At 43.7% G+C, this 22583-nt stretch overlaps 1 protein-coding gene across 2 annotated transcripts in view; it reads right to left on the bottom strand.

Annotated features, from left to right (window-relative positions):
* PDE4D (phosphodiesterase 4D) overlaps positions 1-22583 on the bottom strand; it is a 624753-nt gene that overhangs the window by 597674 nt on the left and 4496 nt on the right. Inside the window, exon 1 of one of the 2 annotated variants that reach the window (XM_083465252.1) lies at positions 15332-15575. The exons of the other annotated variant lie outside the window; for it this stretch is intronic. The gene's annotated coding sequence lies outside the window, so the exon portion shown is untranslated. Of the gene's footprint in view, positions 1-15331; positions 15576-22583 lie in introns of those variants that run through there. 2 annotated transcript variants of the gene reach the window in all.

The raw sequence follows: 22583 nt of genomic DNA, 5'->3' as shown, positions 1-22583 counted from the left end.
GCATAGTATTCAACTACCAAGGATTTCTTATTGCACAACAGGACTTCCCATCTCTTCCCCCAAATCAGTTCCAGAGGACTGAGGGAGTCCCTAGAACAGATTCAGGCAACCTGGAGGGAGCAGTGTGGGAGAACGGTCCATTGCACAAGCAGAAACCTTTGCGCTGACAGAACTGGTTATTACCTAAAGAGCCCTGAATCAGAGGTAGGGATCCTATGACCCACCAAATCCTGCTGGAATAAAACTCAATATCCTTGACCAATGGCCATGCTGACTAGGGCTTATGGGAATAAAATCCAATAACTTCTGGAGAGCTATAGCTTTCTCATCCAGCTTCCTCCTGAACTCACCTGCCTGCATCCTAAAATATAATTGAACGATCTTTCTGTGTGTGCTCCTCCTTAATCTCCATGTTGCCCTTGTAGAACTCAGCAGAGAAGAAAATGGGGTCAAAATTAGAATTAGTTGGTTCTACCTGCCATTGGATCCGGTCCTGCCTTTCATTTGTTCTGGCTGCACCTATTGTTTAGCTCCCTATCTTCCACCTTACTTGTCCCAATAGGCACAAACCACCACTGTATTTAGAAGTATGGATTTAGAAGTATGGTGGTTGGTGGAGGAATCTTACACTTCTTTCCAGGCTAACAGACAACTAACTCTGAGTTTTCTACTGTCAAATATCTACATACAGGCAAACAGAAAGCTGTGTGTTGAGTAAACATTTAAGAAGGAAAAAACAAATTAATCTACAGCACGATCAAGAATTTCAGATGTTTGCCTATGGTGGAACAAGGACAGTTAAGTGTTTTGTTGCTGCATTTCCCAATGACTGTGTGCTCTTCAGCCATTTGAGAGCATGCCAAAGACATGGGAAAAATGCAGAAAGCATTCATTTGTCAACAGACATCAAATATCACTGCTGATGGAAATGACCTTTAAAAGCCTGCTCTCCATCAATGTAGTTAATTAAAAGAAACTATATCCACCAAGCTCAAGGGTTCTCGCTTCTTGTTTGCTCTACTCTTTATTGGCTCAGGACAAGATTTTGCTTCAGTGCTCTTTGTTTATTTTATATACATCCATTCTGTTCACAGATCTCCAAGACTAGTGATGGACCTGTGAACGTGGCAATGACCAAGGTTTGGCCAGAGTCTCACACATTCAGCTCTCTGGCTGAGAAAATATTTTCCTCCCAAATCAATGGCACACATATTTTCAAAGGAAAATCAATAAAGAATGCTTTCCCCACCCACCCCCCAAGAAGGGCGGAGGGACTGTGTTGTACAAATGGAATGAAAAGGGTTTGGCGTGATACTGGGATTCCAAATTCCAAATGCATAATGACACATGCAGATACAGTCAGACAATAGGACGATTTCTGGGGTCTGCACATCATCACCCCATACGCACAGCACTCTCCCCACTTGAGATTACCAACAACTGGTATTGAAGGACATACTGCCTTCAACAGTGGAGGTAAATAAACACCTACTGGTGCAAGTTGATTTCTGGTTCTCAATCACAAGGAAGAGGATGAAGTTCAACCATCATCCTCAATCTTCCTGCAACACTGAATACACTGAATGAAGTCCAGAATATAGATGGACCCTGAAGGTCAGTTCTGTGCCTTAGCTCCCAACTGAACTTGTTCAGACTAAGAATGCAATTATGCACTTAAATACTACTTTTAAAAAATGCTAGAAATTAGGAGCACAAAGGTAAACCTAATTTGCTCTTAGCTGTTCCTGAGAGCAATTAAGGCTGCAACCCTCTGTACGCATACGTGGGGACAAGTCCCACTGAATGCAGCAGTACATAGCCCAAAGAAATGTGTATAGGATCAGGTCCTGTTAAAACCAGAAGAATAAAGCATGTCGTTACTGGATTACACCCAATGACTGATTTAGAGGTACAATTAGATCATAGGTTGGACCTGTGGTCCTCCAGAGGCAAACTATTCATTGGCACCAATGAGGTTCTCTCTCACACATCAGTAAACGCTGCATGACTCATAGAATTGTAGAGATGGAAGGGTCTTTGAGGATCATCTAGTCTATGGTTACCAGATGTCCCCGTTTCCCAGCGAGAGTCCCCGGATTTAAAAATCTGTCCCCGGACAAAATCTGTCCCTGGAATGTTCCCAGATTTCATTTAACGTCCCCGGATTTATATTTTAAGTGTTGTAGATTTATTAGTAGGGAATGAATGTTGCATGATTGGTTCAGTGGCACAAGACACATCATATGGGGACTTCTGGCAAGGCAAAATGGTGGGCACCACAGCAGCGAGCAGCTCCTGAAGCCAGCCAGAGCCAACTGCACTACCAGGCTGGATACAGGCTGCTGAGACTGCCGCTGCCCCTGCCAAGGAGGAACTGGGGACACCCGGCGCATCAACTGGGGGAACAGCTGATCCCCCCCCATGACCAAATCGAGCCGGGAGTGAGAGCACTCAGCCACCCAGCTGACTGCCCAGTGGTGCTCCAGGGCCAGGAAAACCCCGGAGCCGAAGCAATGAGAAGGAGAAGGAAGAGAGAAAGAGGAAGAAGAAAATAGAGGGGAGCCCCGACCTTGCTGCGCCGCTGAGGAGAGGTAGGAGAGCACTGGGAGGGCAAGGACACATGGCCGAGCCCAGGCCCGACTCGAGCCTACTCCACAGTAGCTAACGTTCCAAGAGAACAAGCCGGGGCCAATAGGAAGGCCACGTGACAGGAGACCACAGAAGAGAAGCTTTTCCTTTTTTTTAAAAAAAGTAACTTTTTTAACAACTCCCCCCCCCCCAAAAAAAAGTGTCCCCAGATTCTTTGAAAAAAAGGAATATGCAGCTGTCCCATATGAGGATCAAACCTGCAACCTTGGAGTTATCAGCACCATGCTCTAACCAGCTGAGCTATCACAGGTCACCTTTGAGTCTGGGGAAAGATTGTGACTGGACAGAAGAAGATCAAACCACCCACTCCCTCCCTGCATGCTGTAATCCCAAATTTAGATGCCCCTCCTGCTGCGACAAGCTCCCCTCTCCCTTTGTCTCCCAGGACCAAAAGAGGCATGAAAAGAGCAGAGGAGAGACTGTCTGAATGCAGGCACAACCTCTGACTGTTTGGAAAAAGCCCTGGAGAGGAAGAGATCTAGATGGCTGTGGAGAAGCAGGGACTTGCAGTCTCAGCAACTGATTCATGGGGGAAAGACCTACTGGAGATGAGATGAGATGCTGCACTCCTGTGCAGATCATGTTTTTGCTAATAAAGAGTTAACTCCAACTTGCACGGTATGAGTTACTGCTGGCTTGCTCCTGACAGGTAGCAACAGTGGTGAGGAGGTGGGCCTAGGAAGCAGATCTTGTCCAAGAGCCCCTCCCCCCTCAATTCTGGAGCCAACACTGTATACATACATAGCTGATTGTTCTCCAGACTGCTCCCCAATAGCAAAAAATAAATGGGGTATAAGAGCCTTGGTATAAGAGCTGTAGAGAGAAACTAACTGAAAAGCTCCAATCTAGGTGTTGTTGCTTGCTCACAAGTAGGTCTCCTTACTGGAACACAGCAAATTTATTCCATATGAACTGGAAATATATCTATATCCCATGTTCAGTCCTTCGCATCTCCCAAGTAGGTTTCAGACAGGGAAAAGCGCCCTTGTCTGAAACCCTTGAGAGCCCAGAGTAAACAACGCAAAGCTTGAAGGACCAATAGTCTGACTCAGGATGAGTTGTTCCTGTATAAAGAGGATTACACACACTGGAATCCCTGGCTGCTTCTCGGCAGATATGTTACCATAACATGCCAGCTCCCAGAAACTCAACAGATTGCATCCTTTATGTAACATTTCGCTCCTAATACTTTGAAATTCTCCCGATATTGATCTGAGATCCTAATATCCTGCTAAGCCTAAAATTAGAATTCCCCACTGTTCTAAAAAGCCAGCACAAATCCTTAAAAAATGCTCTCACTAATCCAAGTTTAAAGATGCCAAGGCCAATTTTTCCCTTCTCTGATGATCTCTAGTGGGAATGAAAGGGTAATATTTTCAGAAATATTTCAAGGTGAGGTCTCATTGCTCTCATTTAAAAAGCCCACTGACTTAAAAATGAGCCTGGCTAGAAACTGTAGCGCGCGCACACGCGCGCACACACACACACACACCCCACACCACCACCACCCAAATGTAGAAACCAATTTATTTCTGCCTTTTAATCATTCCATTTTTGCCTGCCAATTTAAGTGAGTCCCTTGCTAATAAAAAGACCATCAATTCATGTTTTTGCATACAAACCACTAATATATTTTGATCAAATCAAATGCAGACGTCTATTTTATGCCTATGTTCAGTTACTATTTTTTTTTTCAGATTTTTGGTAATCCTGTTTCTCACTGTACGATTACAGCAATTTAATATGGAGGGCTGTCATCTAATAGACCACCCTTAGCATCAGATCGCTGGCTGTTTTTGTCTGACATAGCTCCTTTTCATCAGAGCTTGCAGTTACCAGCTTTTATTGACTCCATTCCTGCGCTTTTAAAAGCAGCCGGGCATACAGAAACTAAACAGGTGATAAGAGCAGGGCTAGTAAAAACAAGTGGCAACCACATCTTCTCTTTTTAGTATGAACACAAAGGGACACTGCACTCTTCATTTTAATTTGCTTATACTTGCAGCAACCCTGTGATGTAGATTCCTGCAATTTCTGTTTTTACAAATGAGCTCGGTGAAAAGTGATGTACAGGAGCACTCAGGCCACTTCCAGATAACTCAGCTATAGAGCATTCATCTTGATTTGTTTGCAGGGAGGTTATACGTGTTGCAGTTTTCATTCCCCACTTTGCAGTGCATTTCCCCCAAAAAACTTTCCTTACCACAAGAAACCTCTCTCTCTCTCTCTCTCTCTCTCTCTCTCTGTGTGTGTGTGTGTGTGCGTGTGCAGATAGCTTTGTGGCACATAAGTACCACATCCACTCTTGTTGCCCAACCTGAATTTGCCAGTATGCAACTGACTCACAGAATTTGTCAACTGAATTTGTCAGTATGCAACTGACTCACAGAATTTGTCAACTGAATTTGTCAGTATGCAAACTGAATTTGTCAGTATGCAACTGGGGACGCGGGTGGCGCTGTGAATTAAACCACTGAGCCTAGGACTTGCCGATCAGAAGGTCGGTGGTTCGAATCCCTGCGACGGGGTGAGCTCCCGTTGCTGGGTCCCTGCTCCTGCCAACCTAGCAGTTTGAAAGCACGTCAAAGTGCAAGTAGATAAATAGGTAACGCTCTGGCGGGAAGGTAAACGGCGTTTCCGTGCACTGCTCTGGTTCGCCAGAAGCGGCTTGGTCATGCTGGCCACATGACCCGGAAGCTGTACACTGGCTCCCTCGGCCAATAAAGCGAGATGAGCGCCGCAACCCCAGAGTCGGTCACGACTGGACCTAATGGTCAGGGGTCCCTTTACCTTTACCTAACTGACTCACACCTGCAAAACAGCAACAACAGCCCATGGCACAGCCCATTACTCTTATTTATCTTTTATTCAGTGTATCTTCCTTAATATTTAGTTATTTAATGTCTTTGAATCCTGCCTTTCTCCCATGCTGGAATTCAAGCTGGGATTCCAGCATTTAGAAACATAGAATACAAACTAAGAAAAACAAACTAGTTAAAAACAATAGTTAAGATATATCAAAACACATTTAGAACCAGCAACTAAAACACAGTTTGTCCTGACAGCTGCCCCATAATCAGCAATGTCTGCCCCTTAGTTTTCAAAGACCTGTCTGAATAGGATGGTCATTGCTTGCTTGTGGAAGGATAACAAAGAGGCAGCCAATCTAACCTCTCTTTAGAGGGAATGCCACAATATGGGAGCAGCCACAGAAAAGGCTCCGTCTCATGTCACCACCACCTCTGCTTCTGAAGTTGATGGGACCGAGAGAAGGTGCTCACCTGAGGATCTTAGCACCTAGGCAGGTTCATATAGGGAAATATTATCTTTCAGGCAGTCTGGGCCCAAGCCATTTTCCTTATTGCTTTTTAAAATCCCATTATTTATACCTACTGTTGCACTTATTATTCACACTGCAATGGGAGAGAGGGATCTTGTAAAAATGTATGCAGCATACAGATTCTGTGACCAATACTTCAAGGAACTTAAAATCTGGATGTTTTCAAGAAGAGATTTACTCTTGGGGATAGAAAATTCTTACTTTCTAAAGTAATAATAGGAACAATTCAGCTCCATCCAAAAAACAATATTCAGCTCACTCCTAACACTGGTTATGGATGGAACTTAGTACAATTTACAAGTATTTTCAACTGTATGAAGAACCTATTTTTCTTTATACAGCATCAACCTCAGTTAGGGATTATTGTTAAGACATCATTCCCTGACTGTTACAGCACTGCTCCCAAGTAACTGTTATTGCAATACATTACATGGGTTGTTGCAAGCGACAGCCATATAACCATTATGTAAAATGTCATCCGTAAATAGCCAGGGCAATAAATTACAACAATTTGCCCTAATTAGACCCGGATAAGATCTGACCATATGATAGCTTCCATTATACATCTCCAGGCACAGGGCAGGACACAGCTACAAATGTCATACACCAATAGGCTGGAGCTGAGCCAGGTTTTTAAAACACACACAATGACCAATGACAGCACACTGTGCTTTTGGTCTGGGACATTAGAGGACGAGCCATCTGTCAAAACGAAGCACAGATGTTCAAGTATCAGCCCAAGCTAAGTTAATACATCGTGCATGGCATTTTGTTCAGGGAGGGGGAGATGAAAGGATTAAATACCCTAAGCGTCACTGTATCTTTTTAAAAAAGTGAATCCATACAGTTTAGGCTTCCATGTCCTTCAGTGAGTGATGGGCTTAGTCAATTCAGGTTCTTGGTACAGGTATATTTCACATTAACAAGAGTGTGCAGAATATATTTCTTTCTCTTGGGAATCTCAAATCATTTAGTGACTGACTTGTCTAGAACTATCGGCTTCTTATATAGCTTCTGCATAGAAATGCCAGAGAATTCCAACAGAAACAGAAGTGGAAATTGATGGTGTTCACTTACTCTTCCCATGTCTCGAATGGAAGTCAAACCAGTGAATAGTGATAATGAGTATTCACTGGTGTGTGTGTTCAGTTGGCAAATGATATGTAATTGATTATGGGAGCTTTCCTACTTAAAATGCATTTCCTGAATGGCCTTTGCATTGAAATTGTGTGGAAAGAATTACATCTTTAAACATGTTAAATTCATAAGTTAGGTAAATTACATAAATAATCATGTACATTTTAGAATAACTTAGTATTTGCTGCAAAACAAACTGCATGGGAACTTTTCTCTGCCAACAGGGTGCCCACCTACTTGGCATGAGACTACTAGCTCTAAGTGACATATGTACACTTTGCACTGGGTATTAATTTTTTGGTTTTAAAACAATTTAAGTTTAACAAGACAGCAAAGTTCAAAAGGTCAATTTCCAAAATCCCATGGTCCTTTCTCCTGAATATCAATTGAAAGGATTTATCTGGGCTTTTCTAGAAGTGACTGTAACCATGGCAAATTGCATAATTTTCGTAACAAAGGTTACCGTGTGTTAATTAATTAATTCACGGTTAATGTTAAACCTGCAAACAGACACAAGAGATAGTTCTATATCAAACATGGTCATAGCTTCAAAATTTAAAAATAAAAAGAGAACCATTAAATTCTAAAACAGGTCTTGGCAGAAGCTGGGAAACAGGCTTACTTGAATTTTTAAGAAAAAATATAGTTGATTAGACTAGTACATTAGCCTGAGGACACTACAGTTAAATCAGTAATCAAACAATGCAAAACTGTATTTGCAAGGTATGGTACCACCAAAGAGATTGTGAGCGACAAAACCCTTCAATTTTTCCCCCGCACTGCATCAAGTTCATAATTTCATCAGTGAAGTGGCATGGCAGAAAAAGCAATCCAAAACACAGAATCATAGAAAAGAAATCAGACAGAGAGGAAATCTGAACTGGCCAACACAGACCCAAATCTGACTCCACTAGATACCAGTCCACCTGCAGGACTTTTAATAGGGAACACTTTTCTATCTCAGCACTATTATTACAACTAGAACTGATAACGGGAAATATTATAGCATTTCAGCTCCCAAGTTTATCAATATGTTATCAATGAGCACAGCCACACTGATCAGCCTCATCCCTGATCCTGCATGTGCCCCCCTTGATATCTGCAAATATAGCACTGTAGCCTAGAAGCCCTCATGCATATAGTTAATTGTGCAAAGGCTTCCATAAATCCTGTGGGAAAACAGTATCCATGTTGTACATTTCTAGCATTCAAAGCACTGCAACACACATTGGCCTGGCCTGCAGGTAACACAAAACCAAACGATGGCTTGGTGTGCCTGCTAAGCTCCTCTCACACCTGTAACTTCACTTCTCAAAGTGAGGGAAACATCAGGAGGCCCTCAGAGCTGGACCTCAGTGTCTGGGCTGAACGATGCGGTGACACGCCTTCAGGTATACAAGGCCAAAGCCACTTAGGGCTTTGGGAGATAACCCATGAGCCCAGGTTCTGATGCAATATTGAGCCAAATCATGGCTCGTCTCCTGGCAGCACCGCAACAGAATTGAGTGAAAGGATCAAATCAGCCACAATTTTCTCGGTGTGCACCAGCCTACTTGTTCTTTCACACTAAGCCATGGGTTTGACTTAGTGTTATGTGTGAAAGAGGCAATTACAGTGGTACCTCGGGTTACATACGCTTCAGGTTACAGACTCCGCTAACCCAGGAATAGTACCTCGGGTTAAGAACTTTGCTTCAGGATGAGAACAGAAATTGTGCTCTGGCGGCGCAGTGGCAGCAGGAGACCCCATTAGCTAAAGTGGTGCTTCAGGTTAAGAACAGTTTCAGGTTAAGAACGGACCTCCAGAACGAATTAAGTTCTTAACCCGAGGTACCACTGTATTTCAGGGGCTTCTAATAAGTCTGAGCTGTGGTGTGTTGGAAATTAATCACTGCAAGCTGCTTACATTGTGGTATTGTTTATTACATTTTTATCCCTGCCCTTCTTCCAGGGAGATTGGAAACAACAACAAAGGTTTCCCTCTACCACCTCCCCGCCATTTTATCCTCACAAATACCCTGTGAGGCTGAGAGATTATGATACCTCAGAGTCATGCAATGAGCTTTGTGGCTAAGTGAGGATTGAAACCCAGACTGTTGTCCCCACGCTAACACCACCACCACAATGGCTGTCTTCATCATAGCATGGGATACCTAATTGCAGCCAACGTGAAAGTTTCAAAACAAGAGCCTTGTGTTTCTCCAAGACGGCTTTGGATAGATCCAGAAATAGCTTTAATAGCACTATATCATGAAATATGACAAAACATTTTCTTTATACAATAAATTGTTTATATCAAAGCAGGGAAAATACAGCCAGCTATTTTTCTGGCAGAGAAGAGACTGTCCTGAGAAAGTATACTCCCCAAAGCAGAAAGAGATAAACAAAAAAGCAGATACATTTGTGATTAATATGTGTGTGTGTGTGTGTGTGTGTGTGTGTGTGTGTGTGTGTGTGTTTTCTCAAAGAAAGCGTTAAGCTGCAAAGAGATGAAAGAGGATTCAAGAGAAAGAGATCGCTGAGCTTATTTGAAGCAAATGACACTGAATTTTCTCCAGATAAAAAGCAGGCCTAAGTGGAAACTCTTAAGGCAGATATACATACCTCAAGCCTTTATTTCAAACCAAGTGTTGGTTTACAGGATAGTATTTCATAGGATTTTGCTTTACCCGCACTATAGAGTTTGTAATACATTTATAAACAACCCTCCAGCTTAATAAAACTTCCAGATCAGATATCAAATACAGAAACTTTCAGTCCCTTTTTCCTTTTGTGTTGGGCCTTTCAGATGGCAAGGCTGATGCCAGGAACTATCTGGTCATCTGTAAACCACTCTGGAAATTTTTTTCAGCCAAAGGGTAGAATTAAAAAACCAGCTTCGGTGGCACATGCTAGAAGGCCTACACAAATAAAAAGTTATTTACCTTGAATAAAAAACGTGCACCAAATTTGGCACTTGGGGGAGTATCACACAGGCGGGATACCATAGCTGAAAAATGGCAGGGGTCATGTGACAATTGCAGAGATGTTATGCCTGCAAACCTAAGACATTGCATACGCTGCATTCTATTAAGATGGACCATCATCGGAGCCCGTCACCACAGGTGGAAAGCCTGGAACAGCAGAGCAAGCAACAGGGCAAAAAGTTAGCTTTGACCAAAGCGTTGAGTACAATCCTCAAACCCACCAAGAGGCACGTAATAAGCAATGCAGGCACCCATATGCCTTTCACTCCTCCAGTTCATCCAGAGTAGGCTTCCTCCATCTCGGCCCTCCAGATGTTTTTTGGCCTACAACTCCCATGATCCCTAGCTAGCAGCACCACTGGTCAGGGATGATGGGAATTGTAGTCTCAAAACATCTGGAGGGCCGAGGTTGAGGAAGCCGGATCCAGAGCAATGCCTAGAAACCCCATTTGAGACCAAGTCCAAGAAGCAAACTTCCAATGACTGCATACCCCCCAAAAGTATAATTTATTCTTATACCTGTTTAAACAAGCACTGGCAAAGAAAAGGGGTGCAGTAGGTGAAGCCTTCCCCGGGTGTCATCCCTGAGGGGGGTGACATTGCCGTACCACCCCCTGGGATGCTTACTGTGGGCGGCGCTCCCCTAGCAGTCTCGCCAAGCCCCCACCGGTGCACAGCATGTGCGCCACTCCGGGTGCCGGAGCAGCTAGTTTATGGTTACCAGACGTCCCCATTTCCTGGGGAGAGTCCCTGGATTTAAAAATCTGTCCCCGGAGAAAATCCATCCCCAGGATGTCCCTGGATTTCATTTAACGTCCCCGGATTTTTATTTTAAGTGTTGCAGATTTATTAGTAGGGAATGAATGTTGCGTGATTGGTTCAGCGGCACAAGACACATCATATGGGGACTTCCGGCGAGGCAAAATGGCGGGCGCCACGGCAGCAGGCAACTCCTGAAGCCAGCCAGAGCCAACTACACTACCAGGCTGGCTCCGGGCTGCTGAGACTGCTGCTGCTATTGCTGAGAGGGAACCAGGGATGCCCAGCATGCCAACTGGGGTAACCTTTGACCCCCCGCCCCATGACCCAAATCGAGCCGGGAGCGAAAGCGCCTGGCCACCCAGCCGACTGCCCAGCGGTGCTCTGGGGCCAGGAGAACCCTGGAGCCAACGCAGGGAGAAGGAGAAGGAAGGAGAGAAAAGAGGGGAGCCCTGACCTTGCGGCTGCGGCCTATGAGGGGAGGTAGGAGAGCACCGGGAGGACAAGGACATGTGGCCGAGCCCAGGCCCGACCTGAGCCTACTCCATGGCAGCTAGAACTCCAAGAGAGTGATTTTAGAAAAAAAAATCTGGTAACCTTAAGCTAACTCCACCTCTGTGAACAAGAATTGTTTCTGTGGCAGGCTAGCAATAACTGCTTGGGGAAGAGGTTGCAAATTGTTCAACAGGTTGAATAGGAAGCACTGTAGCAATGAAAGATAGATTTCAGTGTCTGTGTGACCAGAAACATTCCCTGCAAAAACTTTCCAAAACAGTCTCTGTCCGAGTATCTATTTTCTAACCAGTAAAGTGTCACACTCACATTGCCAATGTTTATAAGTGCTGCGAACATGACCCTAAACATGCTAATGATGGAAAAAGCATTAGATTTTCTACTTTGCCTTGAAGAGAGACACTAGAGATGCTTTTTAAAAAGAATCTCATTTATCCAAGCCCAATTATCTAGTCTAGTATCCCAAAAGGCCTCTGCAGTTGGCAGTCCAGATGTGGATACACAGTACATAGCCAAACCCATAGCTATGTATGCAACAAAGTTCAAATCACGAAAGGGATACCATGAATGAACCAAAGCGTGGTTTTGCATTCCTCCCTTCTTTGAACATTTGGAAGCTCCAACAGAGCTTTATGGGGCCAGTTTTTTCTTCTAAAGCAGCATTATTCTACTTTAATCAGCCATGGCTTCCCCCAAAAAATCTGGGGCAGTTTAGTTTCTTAAGGGCCCTGAAAGTTGTCAGGAGGTGCCTGACAATTCTCAGAGCTACAATTCTCAGAGTGGTTTAACAACCAATCCCTCTTTCCTAAGAAACTCTGGGGAAACAAAGGTATATTCATTGCTTTATCTGGTTCTATTTGCAGGTCTCTAATCAGGATAGCAACTGAGGAAGTTGAAGGCACTGTATTGTGGTGGCTCTGCTCCTACCTATGAGGTCATTACTAGAAAACAGCACTAGGTGAATATTGCTCAAACATGTGGTTTTTGAGTTGTGGGAATCCCACAGGCACCCGTTCTGCCTCCTGTGCTATTCAACATCTATGTGAAACTGCTGGGAGCTGTCATCCGGGGATCTGGAGCATGGTGTTGTGCAGCACTGCCCAAGACTTTTTGGGGGAAGCCAGGTTGTCAATATACTGATGACACACAGCTCTATCTCTCCATTCCATCTGACTCAGGAGAGACTGTGCAGGTGTTGGGCCAATGTCTGGAAGCAGTGAAGGATTGGATATAGCCAATAAGGCTGAATCTTGATATGATGGAGGTGCCCTGGCTGGAGGGAATTAAGTGAACAACCTGTTCTGGGCGGGGTGCCACTGCCAGGAGCTGCCTGGGCTGCACTGACAGGTGACAGGACTTTCTCAGGGATGGTTCCCTGTTTGTGGAATGTCCTCCCTGGTGGGATAGGTCTGTTTCCCTCACTAATTTTTAGGAAGAAACATTTAGGTGGCTGAAAGAGACTGTTCCCGGCTATCTTAAATATATTAACTGTGATGCAATTATTTTACATGCTTTTAGGTGTTCTTAATGCCTTTAAATGTTTTCGGATTTTTAAAAATTCTTTTAAATGTTCTAAACCTGTTTTGAGTAGCATTTTCCACCAGTTTGCTACGCTGGGCTCCTTTGGGAGAAAGAGCGGGACAGAAATTCAATAAATAGATAAATTTCCTAGAAAGGGTAAAATGCAAAAGGCACCATGCTATGATCCAATGATCTAGATAAGCCCTAAAAGCATCAATCATGGTGTAGGCTTGGCTGATTCACAGCACATGTTGATAGCATCTATCTGCAAAGCTCATTTCACTGCCATTGCAAACTTTCTAATGACAGAGTTACAGGCGTAGCTTCATAAACGGCTGCATTAGCTATCTTGAAGGCATGCAGAATAGTTTGTATATATTGTAACCCATCTAATAAAAACTGGGTTACGTCTGCCTCGCTCTGCCTCCCCTTCTGATACATTCGTGCTGAAAACTGCCCCATGCATCTGTTCCTTGGAAGCGGAAGATTAAATGTAACATTTTGGACAGAAAAAAATGTGCAAAGGAAATACAAAGCAATGCAAGCAACACATCAAACCAGGAAATGAAGTTCGTCCGAAGGGTCAAAAACATTTAGCACAAATCTTACTCGATTACGGACTTTTAAAATGCAGAGAGAGAACTAAAACTTTTTCAACCATTTACAGTCATCAAAGCAGAAGGACTGAAGTAGATATATCTGCTAAGCTGGGAACACAGGAATTCAAGTTGCAGGCTACATTTTCTGTTCCACCAATGCACTGGGGGAGGTGTTTGTGGAAAGGGAGAGAATCACTAATCAAGAAACTGCCCGGACTCTAATCTATGCTAAAAGAAAGTTCCACAGTTGCAACACAAACAGACACTTTCCCTGTTTTAAAAATTCCTAGAAAGCATTATGAATATTGGTTTCTCTTGGACAGTAATGGTTGTGAGAACATGACACACTGGTGGTTTACATACAAAATTCCGTAAAATAATAACTGCAATAATAGCATGGCCCAACTATATTTGCCACAAGTAGAGATGGAGGACAAAATTGATTTTGTTTGCATTTTAATGAAAAACTATCAGGTTTGCACTTCTCGAATGAACACGTGAACCAAGACGCAGCCTCCAAATACCTTAGAGACTGAAATTGCCCAGTTTGTCCATGCCTAGCCAACAACAACAAAAAACAACAATCCCAGACCACTTTTTGTTCTACTGTTTGGAAGGGAAGCCAAATGCCTGCTGCAGTGTCTTAAAGTCTCTGCAGCACCTGGCAATATTCAAAAGCCAATACAGGAATCTATGGGATGCTTTCATTAAAGTGCAGGACACCCTTAAGCATGGTTTATAAAGAAGTGAGCCCCATTGTATTCTGTTAGACTTACTACCTTGTAAACATGATTGCGATTTCAGACATATACTGAAAATCCCAAGCAGCAGTTTCCATAGTTTTTTAATTTTTATTTTAAGTTCCTCCTAATTTATTACTTAAAATCAGGCTGATCACTATACCAGGTATCATACAGAAGTTAAGAGGCATGGCCTCACCTGTGGGTTTACAATGAAATAATTGGTTCTACAGTGGTACCTCGGGTTAAGAATTTAATTCCTTCAGGAGGTCCGTTCATAACTTGAAACTGTTCTTAACCTGAGGTACCACTTTAGCTAATGGGGCCTCCTGCTGCCGCCACGCGATTTCTGTTCTCATCCTGAAGCAAAATTCTTAACCCAAAGTACTATTTCTGGGTTAGCAGAGTCTGTAACCTGAAGCATCTGTAACCCGAGGTACCACTGTATCTAAAAGCCTTGCAGTCTGCTCCTCAGAAGTAAGTTCAATGGAACTTAGCCACAAGGAGGAGCGCATAAAATTGCAGCTCAAATTCTGAAGTGCTTGTGGCATTTAGTTTTCTATAAAAAGGGGTGAGCACAAAATAGCGTTTCAATAAAAAAGTTGCTTAAGGCTTCGCCATGAGCTGGTAAAGACTATATATTTAAAAGAAGAAACTTGGGAGGGGGGTGTTTATTGTGGCTTTTTAAAAATCATTCGGTGTCTGGAGCCCTCTCCACAGTAATCTCATTGAGTGCTCATAAAGAAAAAGGAAATACAGTTCCTTCCTAACACATACTTTATGTGTCTTCGATCCAAAGCAGCATCTGCATAGAAAAGTCACAAATACTGCAATCTCATCCCTTTCTAATAAGTGAAAGAGAGCACAGACATAGAATCAAGCACGGCACCATTTCCAAAATAAATACAGCGGTGGATTGCAGTTTAACTGCACATAGTAGATAGACTTAACTCTCTAGGGACTGAGAAGCGCAAAGTTAATTCAGAGGCAATGCAGTCCCTCAGCCACTAAAGTTGTCCCTTATGCTAATGTGGCATTGCCCAATTACAGGAGCTCTTGCTTAAAGTGTGCAATTAACGCAAGGGTTTAAGAAATCAGAGTTACTCACAGAGTCGTCCTGGAGATGCAACAGCCAGCTTTTCTTACGACAGGAAATTCTAGTGCAACATCATGTACGATGCAGAACCGACAGGCATGGAGTCAGGAACAGACGGGCCCCTGGGATTACGGCAGTCCCAAGACGCGTGCTAGTGCATGCCGAACTATAATTTATGAAACGGAGCTCGTTTAATCAGCCAATCGGTTGGCTTCTCCCTAACAAGTCTAACTGGCTCTGAAGGGCAGAAAGCACTGCAACAGAACAATAAAAAAGAGACGATATCCCACACGCTAAGCTGCTTAGGATGGAATTGCTTTCTGTGACAGGAGTCTGGTGGGGGAGGGAAGCAGTCTCTCCCATTCTCCCTCTCTTTTTAAAACAGAGTAACAGGTGATCTGCTTCCATGTAACAAAACAGCTGGAAATCTGAGCTCTGGATTTAATTTGAATCACATGTGCAAGGAAGGATCATGGCAGTACTGTTCTCTCCTCACTTTCCTCCAGCCCACCACAAATATCCATCTCTCCCTTTTTGTATGCTGTTACAGAAGAAACAGCCAAAGCATCCATGTTTTGCTGAATTGTCGCACTGCTGGCCATTTTAAAACACGCACACACACACGCACACACATTATCACATTCTTTTATCTGCTCTTTACAGCACCCTTGTTTCCAGGAAGAAGATGGTCAAATCAAAATTCTGTGAAGAGGAGGATGGTTTAATTTTTAATTTGCACAGAAGGCTCTGGCTCAACCTAGATGGTGCCTTCCTACGGCAGATTACCAAATATTAAAAAAGGAGAGATATAGTAGTTATGGGAGGCTTCAACTACCCCAATATCTGTTGGAACTCAAACTGTGCCAAAAATGTAAATCCCAGCAAATTCCTCCAGCGCCTCAGCGACAATTTCATTTCCCAGAAAATGGAAGAAGCAACAAGAAGGTCATCTATCTTGGACCTGACCCTCACCAAAAGGGGGCAACTGATTGATGAAATAAAGGTAAAAGGTAAGATTAAGGACAGTCAAGGTTAAGTCCAGTCAAAGGCAACTATGGGGTTGTGGTGCTCATCTCACTTTCAGGTCGAGGGAGCCGGCGTTTGTCCACAAACAGCTGTCTGAGTCATGTGGCCAGCATGACTAAACTGCTTCTGGTGCAACAGAACACCATGACAGAAACCAGAGTGCATAGAAACACTGTTTTCCTTCCCATTGCAGCAGTAGCTATTTATCTACTTGCACTGGCGTGCTTTTGTCACCCCGTTGCAGGGAGTCAAACCACCGACCTTCTGATTGACAAGCCCAAGAGGCTCAGTGGTTTAGACCACAGCACCACCCATGCCCCTCAAGTGGAAGTGAAAGTACTGTGAACCATGGGAGGAAGTGACTGTGTGCTCTTGGGTTTCATGATACAAAGGTAAGGAAGAGTAATCTGGACTTTAAGAAGGCTGAAGAACTATTCTTCAAAAAGCTGAAGAACTATTGGGTGAGATCCCATGGTCAGAAATACTCAAAGAGAAGAAAGTGTTCTTAAAGGTTAAATAATGAAGTCCCAAAGGCAGACCATTCCAACAAGTGGGGGGCATCTAAAGAAACTGTTGTGGTTGCATAAGAAACTTACAGATGAACTGAGATTTTAGAAAGCCATGTAGAAGAAATGGAAGAGATGGGAAATCACAAAGGAAGCAAAAACATAAGTAGCCAACAGTTGCAGAGAGAAGGTCAGGCAGACCAAAGCTGAGAATGACCAGTAATGTCTGCATATCCCAAGACTGTATCTTTGCAGTGATGACAGGTTCTGGGGTAAATCCATGGCAAACTCAATTAAATTCAGCCTAGACAAGAACTGAGCATGTAGGAACAAGTGCAATGTGGCCTTGGAGAGCCCAGTTCCTATCCTGACAACACTCATTCTCTTATGTAGGTTCCATTTCCCGTGCTGCCTTTCTCTTCTTCTACTCCACCAAATCACCATTCATTTTAAACACAGAAGAGCAGGATACCCAAGCCAGCCTCCTAAAATGGTGCCTGGTGTGGTAAAGCAAGAATGGAGAACCAGCAGCCTTCCAAATGATGCTGAACAGCAACTCCCATCATCCCTACCATTGATCATGCTAGCTGGGGCTGATGGAGTCCAACAATATCTGGAGGCCCACAGGTTTTCCCATCCCTGTAGTAAAGCTACTTATCCACTTCAGATTACAGATGTGGAAACTGCTCAGCTTTCCCATTTTGCTTAAGAAAAAGATACTCCGCCATTCCTACGAAGTTCAAGGTGGTTTAAGAGGACCAATAAAATGACAAATATCTAAAAAGCAATGCAGCAGCAACTAAAGCACCACCATAGACAAGTTCCCCAGATCATGTTTGATGGTTTTAAAAGCTTCTCAGAGGTCCAGGAATCAGTAGGCTTCATCACCCCACTGTCCTCCCAGTGGGAGCCATCTATCAGAGTGACCAACCCAAAGCAGGTTAATGCCAAATCAGAAAGTGAAATTGGACTGATGTGGATACAGATAATCAGTGTCTTCTGGGAGGGTCTGAATTATTATAGAACTCCCTGCACTTATGAAACGTTTTTACTTAGCCTTTCTCCTGACATGTTAGTTTTCTCAGAGAAGGACTGTCTGTGGAGCAGGAGTCAGTCATATGCAGTGCTATTTTTCTAGAAAAAGAGGTGCCAGAAGTCACCATGAATGCCTCCCTTGTTCTCTTATAATGGCAATGGCACCCACCTGAGAGGTGCTGGAAGTTCCAGCTGAAAAAAGCCCTGGTCATATGTTTCTCCCAACCTTCAGTTTGTACCAAAAAAAAAAAAAGCCTCAAAGCTCAATATTAGATGTTCAGTCAATACAGATCCAATTTCACCCAAGCCCCACAAATGATCCGCTTGTACAAATGCCATCTATAACTCACTGCCCTGGCACCAAACGAGACCGAGACAGGAGGGATGGAATATCCCAACATCTACATCAGGGCAATGTTTCAAAAACGTGGCATTCTACTGACATAAAAGGAATGTTAGCATTGGCACAAATAACTTAGAATCATAACCTTTCAGAGAAGCAACGACGTACAACAGTCTTGCTTGTGGACAAATGTTCCTTGTGAAAGCTGCAGAAAAGCCAGTTGGACCACCTCCCAAGCCACCACTGTTTGATTTTGAATGCATGCTTACATCTTTGCAAGCACTGGCTTTTAAAATAAACTTATAATGCCCATATCTTCTGGCTGCCCAGTTACCTATAGATTAGCAGTTTTTCATCTTTTGCATTTCCAGAAATCTCTGCCCTTTTGTAGCACACTGTCTGAGCCATCTGGGCTCCCTTGTTAAATTAATTCCTTGTCCTACAGGCACCTTTCATATAGCACACTCTTCTTGCTTCTGTTTGAGTCATGCCTGTAATCTGGATGATTAGAGGATGCACACTTCCATTATAGAGACTAATCTGTTGTGAACATCTGGGTACAGGAGATCCTGATTAACTATAGGGGTTTGAACATCACAGACTCTGTATCTCTCCACATCCCTATAAGTTTAAATTTGTTCAATGCAGGAGGACAGGGGCAGGATGAACAGCCTGAAATATAAGTAGAACAGCACATACTCTGCATGCATAAAGTACCAAGTTCAATCTTTGACATCTCCAGGTAGAGATGGGATACACTCCTGTCTGAAACCCTGAAGAGTCATTACTGGTCAGTGTTGGCAAAAACAAAGAAACAAACCACAAGTTGATCCAATGGTCTGATAACTTCCTGTGTGGATCACCAATAAAGATTGTGCTCTCTCTTGAAGTGTAGTCATTCTCCAGCAGTACAAACAGCGGAAACATATGCTGTACTCCGTTTCAGATTCTAAGAAACTTAATTGGTCTACCAAGCATTGCCAAAGTATAGTGGATGGAAAACGAATTTCCCTAAGTTGCCCACCAGCAACAGGAAGATGCTACTCTATACAATGATCAAGGGGCCACATTACATGGTGAATCTGAATCTCCAGGTTCAGTTTTCATCAGGTACAAAGACATTATGAGAACTTAAACCATCTTTGAAATATGCCAGTTAAATTGTATGAATCATCCCTCTGTCACATCCTTTCCCATGTCAAACACCCAACTCTTTAGAGGCTGAGAATCTGTATCTTCCAATGTCAACATCAATTCACCTTACTGTTCAACTCTGGGTATGTTTAAATCTACTAAGTGACATGGATCTTATTGGGAGTTACTTCCAAGTAAACATGAAAATAGGTGCAGCCCCAATTTTACACATTTTAGCAGGACCAGCCCAAGACATTTTGCTGCCTGAGGCAAAGGAAGAGATGATTCCCTCGCACAACATTCAACGTGTAGAAACCGAAGGAACTGGCAGTTGAGTCTTACTTAACAATGCCCTAAATGATAGTACTGAAATAATGACTGGTAAGGGATCCAGGGGGAACCGTGAAATTATAGGCCAGTTAGTTTAGCATCTATTCCAGGAAAACAGAAGGGAAAATATAGCACGACCCTCCTTTCTTCCAAGCGGGCTGCTCCCAATTGATCTTGGCAACTCAACAACTTTGTCACAGGTGGGGCTGTTCTTCAGGCTAACCAGCAGCTTCTCCATGAGAGATGTGGATTTGGCCAGCAAACTGCGGACAGAGGGAACTCCTTGGTAGGACTGCTATGGTAAATTTATCTTTTTAAACATTTAAGTACAGAAGGCTTTTAAACAGACTGAGGCTCTTACTCATAAGTAAGAAAGAGATCTTTATTCAGGCAGGTCACAGTACAGATTCAGTAGCAGATGCAGAGCTGAGGAATTACAGTTCAGGGTGAAATTATCACATATGTCCCAGTAAGGTTCCCTGACCTTCCTGCCAAGCCATTAAAGATGAGGCATGGTGTCATCACTCACAAGAGACTCTTGTCCTGGGGGAATGTTGGGATTGCAAACATGCACTATGTCAGGGTGTGTGGGTCTGCTACCATCAGTGAAGGCAGCACCTAATTCTGATCAAAGCACTGTGATGGGTAAACTACAGTTCCCAGGATTCTTTGGGGAGAGCTGTGATGGGTATAAATGTGATTTAAGCATATGGGATGCGGGTGGTGCTGTGGGTTAAACCACAGAGCCAGGGCTTGCTGATCAAAAGGTCGGTGGTTCGAATCCCCACGACGGGGTGAGCTCCTGTCGCTCGGTCCCTGCTCCTGCCAACCTAGCAGTTGCACATCAAAGTGCAAGTGATAAATAGGTACCACTCAGGCAGGAAGGTAAACGGCGTTTCTGTGCACTGCTCTGGTTCACCAGAAGCGGCTTAGTCATGCTGGCCACATGACCCGGAAGCTGTACACCGGCTCCCTCGGCCAATAAAGTGAGATGAGCTCCGCAACCCCAGAGTCGGCCACGACTGGACCTAATGGTCAGGGGTCCCTTTACCTTTACCTTTAAGCATATGGTGTGGATGTAACCTAATACATGTATAGTCAAACTGTCCCCATTACCTGGGGATTGTTAAATCACTATCAGTTTGCATCCAGGAAAGCTTTTTTGGTGTGTGGTGGGAAGATTTTTGATTTTTTTCCTCAGTGTTGCTGGACTACAACTCCCAGCAGCCTCAGCAAGCATGGCCAGTGGCCCGGGAAGATGGACATCTTAGAGTGGCTGCGGCAACGTAGCCCGATGGACAGGGTATAAATAATAAAGTTGTTGTTAGTTCAGCAATGTCTGGAGAGCCACAGGTTCCCCACAAAGGCTTTAGGTGTTTTCCAAGAAGCATGGGGCCACTTAACTGTGAACAGGTCACAATCATCTGGGAGTATGTTTAAAAATGTCTCTAGCATAGAGGCATGAAAGACCCTCATGAGGAGCTTCTAATCACATAGTTGAGTGATTTAGAAGTTTAGAGATGTGTCCCTGATAAGGCTGACATACAGTCATACACACACACACTCCCCCCCCCAAAAAACCCCACAATAAATTGGACGGCAGAGCACATGTTTTGAAGGAACAATGCTCAATTGTTGGACTGGGAAAGATCTGGTGAGCTGCTGCCAGCCTGAGTGGACAGTACTAGTCTACATGGGCAAACGCTCTGGCCTAGCATAAGACAGATTCATACACTGGCTGCTGTGGTGTGCTGCAGACACACATATTGTGGCATGAGCTTTTCCAAACATTTGTAGGGACAAATCAGAAATTTGTTTCAGCTGCATTTTAAACCTTATTAATTCACCAACCTGTGACTTATATGCAGATCAGAATGCAGCTATAAATTGGATTACATACTTCTCTGAAATTGCACCACAAAATTCAATTACAATGAGAAAGCTTATTTTTAGGAGAATTTAAGTATGAATTTTTCATACCTTTTTTAAAAAAACAAACAAACACAATAAAACCCAGGGTGGAACAGACCTATGACTGAGCAGATGTGAAACTGAAATAGACAGATCCCTCAGTATCCATCAGATGCTAGCCTTGTATTTCTGCTGAGTTTGCCATACAAGGTCTCAAAATATTCAATGGTAATTAATTTTATGTCCATTTGATACAGCAGGAAGCCAAGACATCAGAGGTTTACACAATTAGCTCACAGATCAGCCCAGAATTGGTATGGCACATATTAAGCATATACGATCCAGCACCACACCGGAATAATTTGAAGTCCACTAATTTCCCCTATGGGACGCGGGTGGCGCTGTGGGTAAAACCTCAATGCCTAGGACTTGCCAATTGTATGGTCGGCGGTTCGAATCCCCGCGGCGGGGTGAGCTCCCGTTGTTCGGTCCCAGCTCCTGCCCACCTAGCAGTTCGAAAGCACCCCTAAGTGCAAGTAGATAAATAGGTACCGCTTTATAGCGGGAAGGTAAACGGCGTTTCCGTGCGCTGCGCTGGTGCTGGCTCGCCAGAGCAGCTTCGTCACGCTGGCCACGTGATCCGGAAGTGTCTCCGGACAGCGCTGGCCCCCGGCCTCTTAAGTGAGATGGGTGCACAACCCTAGAGTCGGACACGACTGGCCCGTACAGGCAAGGGTACCTTTACCTTTTTAATTTCCCCTATAAGTTCAAGTTTAAATATTGGATATTCTTCAATATATGACATGCCTGGAAATGTTTCAGAAACGTTTCCCCACAGTGTCAGTAAGCAAAAATTCTACATTAAAGGATTTGAAGCAGAAATGCACTGCTGTTAAATAGCTGTGAAGAAGGCTTAATAATTTAGCCTGCTGTTTTGCCAGATGCTTGAAGGACATAAAAGATCTTTATGTGATTGCCA

Source organism: Podarcis liolepis, assembly GCF_965112155.1.
Source record: "Podarcis liolepis genome assembly, chromosome: 11".
Lineage (NCBI taxonomy): Eukaryota > Metazoa > Chordata > Lepidosauria > Squamata > Lacertidae > Podarcis > Podarcis liolepis.
This window is presented reverse-complemented; position numbering and strand designations above follow the sequence as displayed.